This window comes from Orcinus orca, chromosome 6 (genome assembly GCF_937001465.1).
Source record: "Orcinus orca chromosome 6, mOrcOrc1.1, whole genome shotgun sequence".
Classification (NCBI taxonomy): Eukaryota; Metazoa; Chordata; class Mammalia; order Artiodactyla; family Delphinidae; genus Orcinus; species Orcinus orca.
In genome coordinates, this window is record NC_064564.1 from 29,886,667 (window position 1) to 29,901,285 (window position 14,619).

Genomic DNA, 14,619 nt, shown 5'->3' on the forward strand with positions numbered 1-14,619 from the left:
AACCTAAGGTTGTGAGAGGGAGCAAGGTGCATATCTGGGAAGTGAATAGTACAAGCAGAGGGAACAGTCAGATGGAAAGGCAATGAGGCAAGAGTGGGCTTGGAGTATCCAAGGAGCAGAAAGGATGTCAGTGTGTGGAAAACAGAGGGAGCAAAGTGGAGAGGAGAAGGAAACAGTCAGAGAGGAAACAGAGGCCCAGATTTCTAGGGCTGTGGAGGCACTTTGAGGACTTTGCTTTTCCTGTGAAGAAGCCATTGAAGAGACTTGAGTGACATGATCTGACTTATGTTTTAACAGGATCTCTCTGGATGCCATGTTGATTAGAGACTGCAGGAGAATAAGGACAAGCCCCAGAAGACCAATAGTTGATTCAAATGTCAAGAAACATTTATGCCTTCACCCTTCAACTTCACAAATGATGCCATTTCCACTGAGCTATTGAAAAATATCATCTGGCTTTCAAAACAATAAACCAGAAGGCATTTTCTCACATAAGCAAGGTCACAAACAACTGTCAGCTAAAGGTGAAATAGCAACAAATCAAATAATAACAAAAAACATTTTTTATAGATTTTAAAACCTTACAAAGCATTTTCTTGTCCATTATCTAAGTTAGTCCTCAAATCAACGCCATGAGATAGTTATTATTTTCCCATTACAAGTGACCGCATATTAAATCCTTAGTGATTGCTCAAGAAAAGCTGAAATCTTGAGTGTACATCTATTAATGCCAAGGTTGGGTTTTTTGCCCATGGGAACATTGGATGCTAAAATCCACGGGGATTTTCAGCTCAAGATGGCAGACTAGGAAATATATTTACTTTCTGGTCCTCCTGAAACCATGTTTAAATAAAACTGCAGAAATACCAAAATTAATCAACCAATAAAAGCCAAGACATTGTGGAAGTCATCAACCACAGAAAGATTTCAACACATTTCGAGAAGGCAAACAATGAAATGGAGGGGCCATGAATAAAATAATGAAGAAAAGACTACCCTAAGTAGGGTCTGCACAAAGCCAGGCAGCTTTTGCTGAGCCCTGGTTATAGTAAAGGACAGAGGAAAGAAGAGGGGCTGAAAACAAGGAGACAAAAGTCATTTTAGGAAAAAACGTTCACTTAATGAGCTCCAGGGAACACTCAGCCTGCTGCCATACTCACTCATGGATTACAGTGGATTGTTGGTAAGCAAGACAAGAAAACAGGGAACCAACAAACAAAAATCAAGACACGGTTTCTCACTGAGCTCTTCTCAAATGAGATCAAGAAATTATGGTTCAATGCCATAGCTGTAAATCATTTCTGCTCCTGGAGAGGTTAGAAAGGGCTTATAATAGTTACCCTTTTTCTTCAGACAGAATTTAGGTCTGAGCAAAAGCTTTTGTGTCCTCCAACCTCAAAGTTTATTGGGGATGGAAGTCCAAATTTGCTTTGACATACCATAAAAAGAATCTCATGAGCAGAGGGTCAAACTACTTTTGGAATATATGAATTATGCCCAGTGTGATTTTAAATAGATTTTAAACAAAAATATACAAAGTTTCACTGGTTCTGAAACTTCTACATGTTACATGCCTGATATATAACACACAATGTCAGTCCCAGGAGAGAGAAAACACTCCAATGAAGCAAGCCAAAGAAACAAGATTCGAACAAGGTAAAGTGATGTGTAGACCAAGACCAGGATTTTTCAGTTCTTTCCTGTCATGCTGTAGCTTCCAGCTCCTGAATAACAACACACGTTTCCCTTGTCCTAGACACACAAGAGTATGTCTCCTCTATGGGGCGTAAGAAGCTCTAGAGTTACATATGTGTAGTAAAGAGTGGACCCAGCCGGCATACTCACAATGACCAAATCGTGTTGATCGTACTTTATTTTAAACCAATACATCGCTCCATGCTGAAGTTGCAATAAATGATATATTTGCTTTCTAGACATGAATGAGATGCCTTACTGGATATACTCCAGGAAGGCCAGAGAAACTGGCTTCTAATCCATACAGAATAATTCATTGATGAATTCCTTTCAGGAGAGCCCCTGATTTATCTAGAATATAAGCTTTACATACCTGGATCCTTCAAACTAGACCAAAGGGACAAATCTAGGCTGCAAGCCTCAATTAGAAATGTGGGATGGTGCTATGCTGACAACTGGTGGTCCCTGACCTAGCTTCTGAGATTAGAACCCAGTGTGGTGGATGACCAATTCACGCGTTGAACAAAAGAACACCTCCTACAGGGCAGTGTATGTGTTCATTACAGGTATGGCACTTAGGGCTAAAAGTAACACATGAAGCATATATGATAAGGAGGCACCAGAGTCCAGAGCACGAGCTCTGGAATCACACAGGCTTGCTTCGAATCCCGGCTAAGCCACTACCATCTGTATACCCTGAAGAACAGTCGAAGGTTTAAGTGTTCTTTTACCAAATTTCGAAAAACAAATGAAGAAAGAACCTACCTGCCAGGAAGGGACATCGTGGGGTGCAGCATCCAGTCGCGTCAGGGCTCTGCATCCCCTGCTCAGAAACCTTCACCGCCTGGCTCATGGTGATGCTGGTAGCTCAGCAGCCCTGGAGAAGGCGCTCCTGTCTCCAGGGCTCGCGGACAAGCTGGGGAGGTCCACGGAGGTGGCGGGCCACAGCCTGGCAAACTCTGGGTGCCTCCTCCACTCAGCTCTGGGCATGCTCTGGCCTCTGGGCCCCGTTGCGGGGAAGGGCTGGCCGATACATAGCCAGGGCTGAGGGGTCTGCAGAGCCGGTGCCCAGGCAGGGTGAGCTCTGGAGGAGAAGACTTCCACAGTCCCCAACAGTCTCCGCATGGTGACCCATCCGGTGCCAAACACCTGCCACCCACAGCGACAAGTCCCAGCCGCTAGAAAGCCCAGAAGGGGTCGGGCTCTTTGCCCTCGGGCCGGGTTTCTCCAGGGCCTGGGCTTGTGTGGGGCCCCCATACCACCCCCTGACCCGCCCTTGCTCTGTGACACGTACAATGCAATGTCAACACCCAGGCTGAGCCGGCCAGTGTTCAGAGCGTGCTAGACCTTGAGAAGAGTTAGCAGCTAGGGAGAAGCTCTCCCACTTTCACTCGCTTTTCTCAGATCAGGCAGGCAGCCCATCTCACCCCAAAGCTATGGACACCACACCTCCTTCCCAGGCTATCATTTTCCGTTCTGCCCCTGTTCTCCCTTTCCATTCTGCCCCCCTTTTCCCCAGCACCCCATTTACGGCTTCGGGTATCATCGGTGCTGCAGCAGGCAGCACCTCTGACCCCGAAGCTATGGACACCACACCTCCTTCCCAGGCTATCGTTTTCCGTTCTGCCCCTGTTGTCCCTTTCCATTCTGCCCCCCTTTTCCCCAGCACCCCATTTACGGCTTCGGGTGTCATCGGTGCTGCAGCAGGCAGCACCTCTGACCCCGAAGCTATGGACACCACACCTCCTTCCCAGGCTATCGTTTTCCGTTCTGCCCCTGTTGTTCCTTTCCATTCTGCCCCCCTTTTCCCCAGCACCCCATTTATGGCTTCGGGTGTCATCGGTGCTGCAGCAGGCAGCACCTCTGACCCCGAAGCTATGGACACCACACCTCCTTCCCAGGCTATCGTTTTCCGTTCTGCCCCTGTTGTCCCTTTCCATTCTGCCCCCCTTTTCCCCAGCACCCCATTTACGGCTTCGGGTGTCATCGGTGCTGCAGCAGGCAGCACCTCTGACCCCGAAGCTATGGACACCACACCTCCTTCCCAGGCTATCGTTTTCCGTTCTGCCCCTGTTGTCCCTTTCCATTCTGCCCCCCTTTTCCCCAGCACCCCATTTACGGCTTCGGGTGTCATCGGTGCTGCAGCAGGCAGCACCTCTGACCCCGAAGCTATGGACACCACACCTCCTTCCCAGGCTATCGTTTTCCGTTCTGCCCCTGTTGTCCCTTTCCATTCTGCCCCCCATTTCCCCAGCACCCCATTTACGGCTTCGGGTGTCATCGGTGCTGCAGCAGGCAGCACCTCTGACCCCGAAGCTATGGACACCACACCTCCTTCCCAGGCTATCGTTTTCCGTTCTGCGCCTGTTGTCCCTTTCCATTCTGCCCCCCTTTTCCCCAGCACCCCATTTACGGCTTCGGGTATCATCGGTGCTGCAGCAGGCAGCACCTCTGACCCCGAAGCTATGGACACCACACCTCCTCCCTAGGCTATCTTTCTCCGTTCTTCCCCTGTTTTCCCTTTCTATTCTACCCCTGTTTTCCCCAGCCCCCCCCCCCATTTACGGCTTAGGCCGGCATCGGTGCTTCAGCAGGCAGCAGCTCTGACACCAAACCTATGGACACCACACCTCCTTCCCAGCGCTGTTATTTTCCAGTCTGCCCTGTCTCCACGTAGAACCGCTACCTATTTCACACGGCTGTTCCTAGTTCTGGGAACACACCACTCACTGGTAGCAATGCCTCAGCCCACGCCTCGACTCATTTACCTGCAACGCTGGCCAACAGATAGACCAACACTTCAAAGTTATGACAGAAAGTTGAGTAAGTTATACGCTTGGAATTGCATTTATTATTATTAACAAGCACAACTGTAGTGCTTAGACTATAACAAGTAATCTTCTAAGTGCTTAGCAAATATTAACTCACTTAATCCTCATAATGGCAAACCTATAGGTAGGTAATGTTCATAATATTCACCTTTTTTGGGGGAAACTGAGGCCCAGAGGGGTTGAATAGCTTGTCTAATGCCACATAGTAAGTAGCGGGCAGAAACCCAGGATGAAAACCAGACCGTCGAGACTTTCATCACTTTGCTGTGTCACCTTAATAGATGTTGTGGTTAGGGAAGGGACTAAACTGACAAGACTCTGAACTTGAGAAGGGAGAAATTACAAAGTGACTGATCCTAGAAACTAGAGAGGATTTCAGCTCAGAAATTTCTGGTGATGAGACCCGGAAGAACAAGAACATGGTTGGATTATTAACTTGGGGTAGTATCTGAATCCATTGAGAAATGGTTTTGTCTTGTTTGTTTTTTAACTTAGAAAGGCCAGTTGGATGAAGATTAATGAAAAAAAAAAGTAGAAAGGAAAAGAGGAAGGTGCCTGAAGTGAGACATAACCTCTTCCCTGTAAGTACTAGGGGTGGGTGTCCTGTGGGAAAGGATGGAGCTCTCTCTACAGGTTTGTCACCAGGATGAACAAGGAGGAACATGGCAACCATTGTACTGGTTTTGATGATTCCTCAAAAACCAAGGCTTTAGTTTCCAAGAACTACCCACAGTAGCATACCTACCGGGTGTCAGACATGCCACCAAGTGTGTTTCCAGTCACACATTTTAATTGGAGAAATAGTTCCTATGAGGTACGCATTAGTTCCCTATGGCTGCTGTAACAAATTACTACCAATGAGCTTGCGTAAAACAAAACACACTCATTCTCTTATGGTTCTGGAAGACAGAGGTCCAAAACCAGTTTCCCTGGGCTGGAACCAGGAGTTGACAAGGCCGTCCATCCACCTTCTAGAGGCTCTAAGGGAGAATCTGTTTCCTTGACAGCATTCCTTGACTTCTGGCCACATCGATCCAACCCCAACTTCATCATCACATTCTCTTTGGAGTAAAAACTCCCTCTGCCTCTCTCTTACGAGAACACCAGTGGTTACATCTGGGTCCATCCAGGTAGGCCAGAAGAATCTCCCCATCTCAAAACCCTTACTTTCATCCCATTGGCAAAGTCCCTTCTGCCATTTAAGGTGACATTCACAGGTTCTGGGGATTAGAAGGTGGACATTTGGGGGCAATGGTACTATTCAGTCTACTGCAAGGTAGATACTATTATCTTCCTCAGATGTAGGAAATGAAGTTTAGGGAAGTAATTTGTCTCAGGTCCACAATTTCCAGAGTAGAGATTTAAATTCTGCCAGTGAGACTTTAGGACACACTCTAAACAACTTTAACCTGTGTCCTTAATTACTGCATAATCCTTGGTTAAGAGTCACACTTAGGTATCAAGACCCAACTGAATATAACACAAGTACTGTCTCCTCTTTCACTATGTTTGCCTGGTGTATTTATGAATCTTGCCCAGAGCAGAAGAGTTCAGAAAATTGTTATGCACCTTTACTAGGAGAAAGCATTTACTGTTTGATGTGCACGGAGTAATGGAAGGCTATTTAAAATAAAATAAAATAAAATAAAATAATATGCCACCAAATCGTCAAGTGTCACAACAGAGGTAACCCCGTGGGAGTCTTGAGGAGACTAAAATTATCTCCAATTGTGCAGGTGAGAAAAGTGTCACTAAAGGCAGTTGTAGTTCAGCCAAGCCCTACGGCACAGAAGTAGGAATTTGGATAGGTACGAATGGGAAAAAAGACATTTTAGGCATGGGAAACAGTTTAATGCTGAATGGATGAGAAATATACGTTAGACCTTTCTAAATCAACTGGCTTATTAACTCAGTAAATCAGATTTGGTCAGTCAAACTAGCTTTAGCTGATTACTTATCCAGGGCATAGCTGTTGAGAGTAATTTTTGTCATAGAACAGTAAATAAAATTGTTGAACTATAACTTTAGGCTTGCTAAGTGAAATAGATTGCTCTAGCTGATGTTCAAGTGACTTACTTGGTACTATTCACGAAATTGGGGGTTAACAACTGCTTAAGACAACATAGAGAATTGATCTTAAATAGTACTTGAAGTAGTTACTGTGTAAAGTATCTGTTCAGTAGCTCATGGTAAATGGATGTTTATAATCCCCACTGGACAACCAACTGCTTTTTTGCAAATGGTAATGTGAATTGCTGTCGCATAAACTATAGTAATGACCACCTATCTAATTTGTTGTCCAAACCAGAAATCTTCTAACAATACTGGTCTCCTAATAAAAGTAAGCAGGAAGCTAACACACACTGGGTGTCTCCCGTGTGCCTGTGCATGCATCTATATCTCACTGAACCCCCATAACAGCCCCCAAGAGAGGGACTCTGAGTGTCCCCATGCTGCTGGTGGAGAAACAGGCACAGGAAGGTTCAATAGTCTGTCTACCTAAGATAACACAGAGGGTGGGAGAGCCTGTTTTTAAACCATCTGCCTCCAATTCCAGGTGCCAGGAGCCAGATTCAGCCTACAGGCCTCTTCTGCTCATCTGGAGGTGAAACCACGTGTAAGGATTAGTCAAATCCTGTCTTCACTCCTCAAGGTAGCTTGAACACTTGCACGTCCTCCAAATAGCATGTAGCATAAGCAATAAGATGTTTGCCCCGGGTATTGTCCAGGAACTTGGAATCAGCTGTGTCTAGTTAGGCTGAGCTGGTTGAGACTGGAGAGGACCACCGATCTTCCACCTGGGCCAGTGCCTTTTGACCTCCTGCCATCAGAGGGCCGAAAACTACAGCCTGAGAATGTGCTGAGCCCCGTAGCCTAGTTACGCCAACTCAGAACAATGATGAGCACACCTTTTTCCAATCACCTTTCCTCATGCTCCCTATGCCTCATACTGCCCTGCTTCTTTATTCTTTATCCCATAGATACCCCAAGCCCCTTGCCTTTGGGGAGGCGGATTTGAGACCTATTGTCACGTCACCTCCTCGCTTGGCTGCCTTGTGAATAAACCTCCTCTTTGCTGCAAACCTCAGCGTGTCAGTGTTTTGGCTTGCTGCGCCTCAGACAAAATGGTAGGAAGCAGTGGTAAAGGTCCCTTGCCTGTGAGGGAAGCTGGTTACTAGTAGTCACGTTGCGGATGTTTTCTCCTCCTGGGGCGGGGGGGCAGACGTCCTGCTCTTCCAGAAAGAAGGGAGAAAGGCAGGAGCTGGACCCTTGCTCTCAGGGTCACCGTCACCTAGGAGCTCGTTAGAAGCACAGAATCCAGGCCCCACCCAGAACTACTGAATTACAGCCTGCATTTAACAAGATCCACAAGAGAGGCATACCCATAGTAAAGTTGGAGAGGCACCAAGCTGGAGTCCACGTAGCAGAGAAGCAGACAGGATTCTAGACCACGCAGAGTGTTAAAGGCCAACAGTTTGTTTTCTATTCTCAAAACAATGTTTCTGAGCCATGTTTATGAGCAATGTCCCAACTTGCTTTTAAGGTTTCTTGTGTGAAGAATGGATTGGAAGGAAACAAGATATATGGACACTGGTTAGGACCTCATTGCAACAGACAGGCAAGTTCAGTATTAGGATGTTGAGGAAGAGTTGACAGATTCAGAAGAAATTCAGGAGATAAACTGAAGCGGGCTTAATGGGGTATGAGATGGAGGAAAGGAAGGTCTTAGGGAATTAAAGGTTTACTACACGTATGAGCAAAGCCTCAAAATTAATCCTTTGAACGTACAGAGGTAGAGCTCTCAAAGGACACCAGTTAGGAAGCAACTGTACGCCCTTTATAATTCCAAGAGACAACACAGATCAACCGTTGCGATGGAAAATTCGGCGGTACCGGTGCGTTTTTTCACTCAAACTTAGTTCCAGTGACTATTACTCACATTTTCTGTGCCTAAACAACACAGCTTGAGGAACTGAAGGGGATTCCATCCTGGTAATTAAGGAGGGTCCCCAACACTGACAGTCCCATCTTAAAAAGCAGTCCCCCTGCATTTTACCCGAGGAGCAATGGCCAGAGCCTCCCTTTTAAAACGATGGGGAGAAACCAGAACATCACACACTGTCCCTTTGAGCTACTGTGAACTGAGCCGCGAGACGACCAGTACCCCCTAGCACAGCGCGGACGGGCCAGCGCGCGGGGGCCACTGTGACAGGCGACAGCACAAGAGACGAAGCCCAGGCCCAGGGGCTCTGAGCTCCACCGGCAACGCCCAGGGGCCAAGGCGTATTACCTTTCCGGGAGGCCGACGAACTGGCTCATGTCACCCCCAAGATACCGCCCACCCAACGCCAGGACTGCCAAAGTCGCCAACCCGGCGTCCCCGGTGCCAGCACAAGGCCACGAACCACAGGCGCCTAGGCACAAGCCCACGCAGCTCGCGGACCTCCTTCTACCGCGCATGCGCCACCGCGGGGCGTCTCGACATGACTCTCAGCACGCAGGCGCATTAACGCGCTTGATTGGTAAAGAGCATTCTGATGCCTGCAATTTCCCTCCTTAGCCGGAGGCTGGGAGCACACGTCCATTAGTTCGTGTGTGTACCCTTCAGAATTCCAATCATACGGGACATGGAAAGTTGTCCGACTCTCCCAGTTCCTTGTGTGGTTCTTCCAGATATTTCCCAAGTGCTTACATTCACACTTGTATCTTGTATGTAAGTATTTGTACGTAACAGGTATCCTGTAGTTTATAGAAGAGCAGCACACTATACACATACTATATACATAGTCTACAACGTGTCTTGGATAGTGACGCTGTTATCTTTCTAAAATATAAACTTGGCTGGATTGCTCTGTTGCTTGAACATCTTCACTTAGCACAGAATACAGCCCAGGTTGTTAGCATAGCATTGAGAACTCTTTATAAACAAGTATCAGTCTGTCTCTCCAACTGAATTAGAAGTTCAAACTATGACTTCCAAGGACCTACATCATCCACCTCCCTCCTTTGCCCTGCCAGCCTCCCCTGATCTCATTCTCTACTGCCCTGCCCTCACTCACTTTCCCCTGTCCAGCCACACTGCCTTCCTTACTATTCCTCAAACATGCCAAGCACACTCGTGCCTCAGGGACTTTGCACCTACTATTCCTTCTGCTTCAGAACACACCCTCCCATCCCATCTCCGCTCTCCCAGAACACACCCTCCCACCCCATCTCCACTCTCCCAGATAGCCAGTGGCTTGTTTCTCACTTCAAGGCTCTGCTCAATCGACATCTTAATAGAGGGGACTTCCCTGATCACCTACCACATTCCCTCACCTCTTCATCTTCTTTTGTTATTCTCCAAAGCATTTACCACCGCTTGACACTCCATATATTGACTTATTTATTCATCTCTCTCCCCCACTACAATGGAAAGTACGTAAGGGCAAGAACTTTGTTCTCTTCCTACTTCCTAGAACAGTGCCTTCAATTTAGAAGGTGTTATACAAATATTTGCTGAAAATCAATGTATGACTTCTTTGCCCTTTCACACTACCCTCTAGTCACACCAGAGGCTGCCCCTCCAGAGCACAAGTTCAAGCCCTGTGCCTTCTGTACCTGTCCCCAATACCTGGGCTGTCCTTTCCTCATTCCGGCAAAATCCTCTTCCCCCAAGCCCAGCTCAAACACTGTCTCCTCAGTCAGGCCTTCCTCAATTTCTCCTCTATGCTCCTGCTGCACTTGATTCTTTTATCATAATTAACCCACTTATACTCACTACATGTTTCTCTTCCTAGATAACTGTAAGTTGCTACTGAACAAAGACTTCTACTCACCTCTGTATCCCCGTGCCCTAACAACAAACCTATAAGGCTCTCGGTGTTTACTGAAACAATTTATTTTCTGAGTCTCTACCAATCCTAGGGAGTGCATAGTATAGTCTCCTCCTCATTATCAGTGAGCCTGGCACCTGTGGGAGGGTCTTACAGCAGAGGAGAGTCACCAATGGATCATAACTAAGGTCCTGAGACTGCAATGGCAGACAGCATGGTGAAGTTAGCCCACTGCATGCAGAAGACCCACAGAGGAGTCAGCATATGCAATGGACTACACTTGGTATAACATGTGAACAATCAAGGTTTACAAACGTGTTCTCATGCACTTGTAAGGATCTTCTAGCCCACGCGGAACAGACAGAACACACACAAAGGAGCCTGGAGGAAGTGAGTAGGCCGGCAGCTGCGCCCTACCATCTTAAGAGGGAACATTTCTGTGACTACAGTTTAAACAAATCAGATAATTTGCCTCCTTTCTAGACACCCTGGTTATCACGGGACAGGCCAAGCCTCTCAAGTTTTAAAGCTAAAGTACACGGAAGATCTGTGAAGAGGGCTTAAGATATTTAAGAGCTAGTACCTGCATTAAGCAACCCGGTTATAGAATGAAAATTTATCTTGAAATGCCCGTCTCTCCCTCTCTCTCTCGCCTCCTATCCCCTATCTTCCCACCTCCATCTCTATTCCTTCTCCCCTACTCCCTGTTTTATGTATATACGTGCATCATTTTATATATGCACGGAATATTTACTGTCTGTTACGTTTATTTAATAAAGTGCACACTCCTCAGGCTAAATTTAGAAAGAGGACAAAATGAACACTTTCACATGGGCGTCAGTGGTGTTCCAAAGACAAAAGATTCCTCAGTCTTAAAACATGGCAAACACCACGTTCCTTCTGATAGTTAGATGCTAGAAATAGGCAAGTGGATCCTTAAAATTCACACGCTATTAAGACCTACTATCAACAGAGTAGATCTTAAAGCGGAAACAAGAAAACACCAGCCTTTTAAGTTCTTCCTGTCTGAAGATAAGAATAAGAGGTGGTAGTGTTCTTCCTCACTTGCACCGAAGTGTAAAAGCGGCAAAAATATCTTCAACACATATATGATGAGGAAGCCGCTCTTCTGGTCCACTCTGTTTTGTTTTGCTTCTAGGGATCTGTCTCACTCGGAACCTTTGCTTTTTGTTTTCTCTTTTATGTACGCTAAGAACCCGAGAGTCTTAACCTTTTCTTCCACCTCTCAACCAATAAATAGGACAAAAGAACATTTTTATGTTTTTATGTATTTTCCATTCAACTTTTTAAAAAAGAGATAAGTAAGCTAGCTCAGTTCATATTTCTCACAAAAATCACTTTCCAAACTAAACTAAATTGTTTGTGACCATAAACAGGAAAAACACCGTACTCTATTAGCACCATCTGACATTTCCACCTTAATGTTACCAAACACAACTTGACACTAATGTCAGAACTATTAAAAATGTTAAAAACCCCCAAGCCCACTCAAAATGCATACCAAAGTTCAGGTAAAGGAAAAACAAAAACAAAAACAAAAGCAACTCACCGTTATCTTTATGTTCTTTCAGAAACCCATTAACAGCACACTGGAATTTAAAACTAGCGTCGTCATCTGACACCTGATGCCCAATTGTACAACTTTTTAAATAAGGAATAGTTTCTGGTAAGTCCTATAAGGCAAAACCATGAAAATATGTATTATTTCCTTTGTAGGGAAAGAATAAAAAATTAATTAGAGAAGGCAGACTATAAACCAGGAGAGTACATTAAACTTTGTATGTCAGTCATTCTGATGAGAGCCATTTTTTCCAAAGCTGCTTTAACCAGTAATTGTCACTTGATTTTTCATTAAAACTGCAGAACGGACAGTCACCAGGCATGCAACAGGAAAAGCAAATCTATGTGAATGAATGCACATGTAACTCAAAATGATATAAACAGTTCTACCTACACTTATGTTCTATCTTACATTTCAAGGGCCATAAAGCGGCTGTGATTTAAGGAGAGTAGTAGAATAGAGTCAGAAGAACTTGGATTCGAATTAGGAAATAGAGGCAATTTCAGGCATTGTTGAGAACTGGTATTCTTGAGGTGGGAGAAAGTAGACTATCAATAGAAGACAGAAAAGGATAAGTGAAAATTCTCTAGTTCTGAATTTAAATGGAAAGCAGCAGCAGGAACCTATGACATATTTTAAAAATATTAAAAACAAACATACATATTTCCTAGCTCTGACCACTGAAAAAGTCTAGAAACAACTGATGTCATGTCAAAAGGACTCAGGAGTCACCGAGAAGCTCCAACTGGCCAAAGACAGGGCCTCAGTTAGAATAATAACTGTAACGGAGTCCACGGTGATAGGAATAAATAAAATATATTTGTGAATTTTTGTGATATTTGTGAATCAACTCATTATTCTGAAAACTGTTAAATAAAAGAAGAGAATCATGCCTCTACAACTGGGCAACCAAACAGCTGATGAGGGGAATCTTCTCCTCGTACAAATATACCCAGCTAATAAGTGAAAAAAAGAACAACAGAATTCACCATTCTTTGAAGCCTCAACTGAATTAATGGATGTAGCTATGAATCATCAGTGACTGCTAATACCACAGAAAGACACAATTATATATGTCTCCATGGAAGAACACATCATCACCTATGAAACTGTCTCGCCAAAACAAAACATGCAAGCTTCATTCGGATCAACTACCAATTTACAGGAAATAAAAGGACTGAAGACTATGTTACCAACACATGGAATGTAATCATCGACATCTAGATGGGACAAATTACCTGGTTTCTTTAAAAACAAAATTCAAGGAGGAAAAAAAAAGTGAGAGAGACATGGAGGGAGAACCTATAGATTAAACAAGACTTCAGAGACCTAACAATCCACGGCAAAGTGTGGACCTTATTGGGATCTAATTCAAAATTCTTATAAACAATTTTTTATGACGTTTAGGAGACAACTGCAAATTTGAGCACTCCCTGGGTATTTAATATTAAAAAATGATATTAAGGAATAAAAGTCCTATATTGTAAATGCACGTACCAAAAACGTACAGGTGTAATTACATGCTGTCTCGGAGCTGCTTCAAGATAATATGGAATGGGGTGAAACAGGTGGGGGTACAGATAAAACATGACAGCCATCAGTTGGTAAATAAGAAAGCTGGATGAGTTCATGGGTATACAAGGAACACTCACAGTATTTTTATACTTTTGTATATGCTTAAAATTTGTGATAATTGTTTAAAAACAAGACGACACTGTAGAAAACAGTTTGGCACTTTCTCAAAGGTTAAGTGTAGAGCTACCGTATGATCCAACAACTCTGCTACTACCTACGCTGCACATCTAACAGAACTGAAAGCAGGGATTTGCACAAATATCTGTACACCAATGATCATAGCAGCATGATTCACAATACCTACAAGGCGGAAAACAACCAAGTGTCAATCAACCGTTGAATAACAAACTATGGTCTATATACACACAATGCGATTTTCTAAGCCAAAAAAGAAACGGCATTTCGTTACGTGCTATCACATGGATAAACCTTGAAAACATGATGTCTAGTGCAATAAGCCAGACACAGAAGGACAAATACTGCAGATTCCACTTACACGAGGTACCTAGAATAGGCCAATTCACAGAGACAGAAAGTAGAATAGAGGTTACCAAGGGTTGGTGGGAGGGAAAATGGGGTTGTTACTGTTTGATGGTTACAGAGTTTTTGTCGAGGATGATGACAAAGTTTTGGTTATAGACAGCGGTGATGGTTACACAACACTGTAACTGTACTTAATGCCACTGAACTGCATATTTATAAATGGTTAAAATAAATATGATTTCTCTATATTTTACCACAATAAAAGAAAGGAATAACAGAGCTGAAATTTCAATTCTTCCTTTTCCGAGAGTCAGTTTCATCGTCTGTAAAATTAGTAATCGTAGTTGTCTATCCTCTGAGCTTAGTGCAGGGTAAGCACTCAGTAGGAGATAGCAGTACTACTTCCACTTCAAGAGCAAAGGATTGCTGTGAAGATTAACTAAGTCAATGGATATGAAAGAACTTTCTAAATGGCAAACTGCTCTATAAATACTAAAAGACATTAGGTGTTACTGTCTCCCAAGGCCATGGAACAGGTCAGAAGAAGGATAATTCTTTTGCACTGGAATGTCCTACGTGGGCCAAGAGAATCTATGGGTTTCTGTACTATATCAGAAGGCATGTGGAAAAGGAAGCA

At 44.4% G+C, this 14,619-nt stretch overlaps 1 protein-coding gene across 2 annotated transcripts in view; it reads right to left on the reverse strand.

The window, feature by feature from the left end:
* The window catches only part of LOC125964844 (uncharacterized), a 165,336-nt gene that overhangs the window by 104,872 nt on the left and 45,845 nt on the right, over positions 1-14,619 (reverse strand). The window contains exon 1 of one of the 2 annotated variants that reach the window (XM_049711520.1): positions 7,325-7,557. The exons of the other annotated variant lie outside the window; for it this stretch is intronic. The gene's annotated coding sequence lies outside the window, so the exon portion shown is untranslated. Of the gene's footprint in view, positions 1-7,324; positions 7,558-14,619 lie in introns of those variants that run through there. 2 annotated transcript variants of the gene reach the window in all.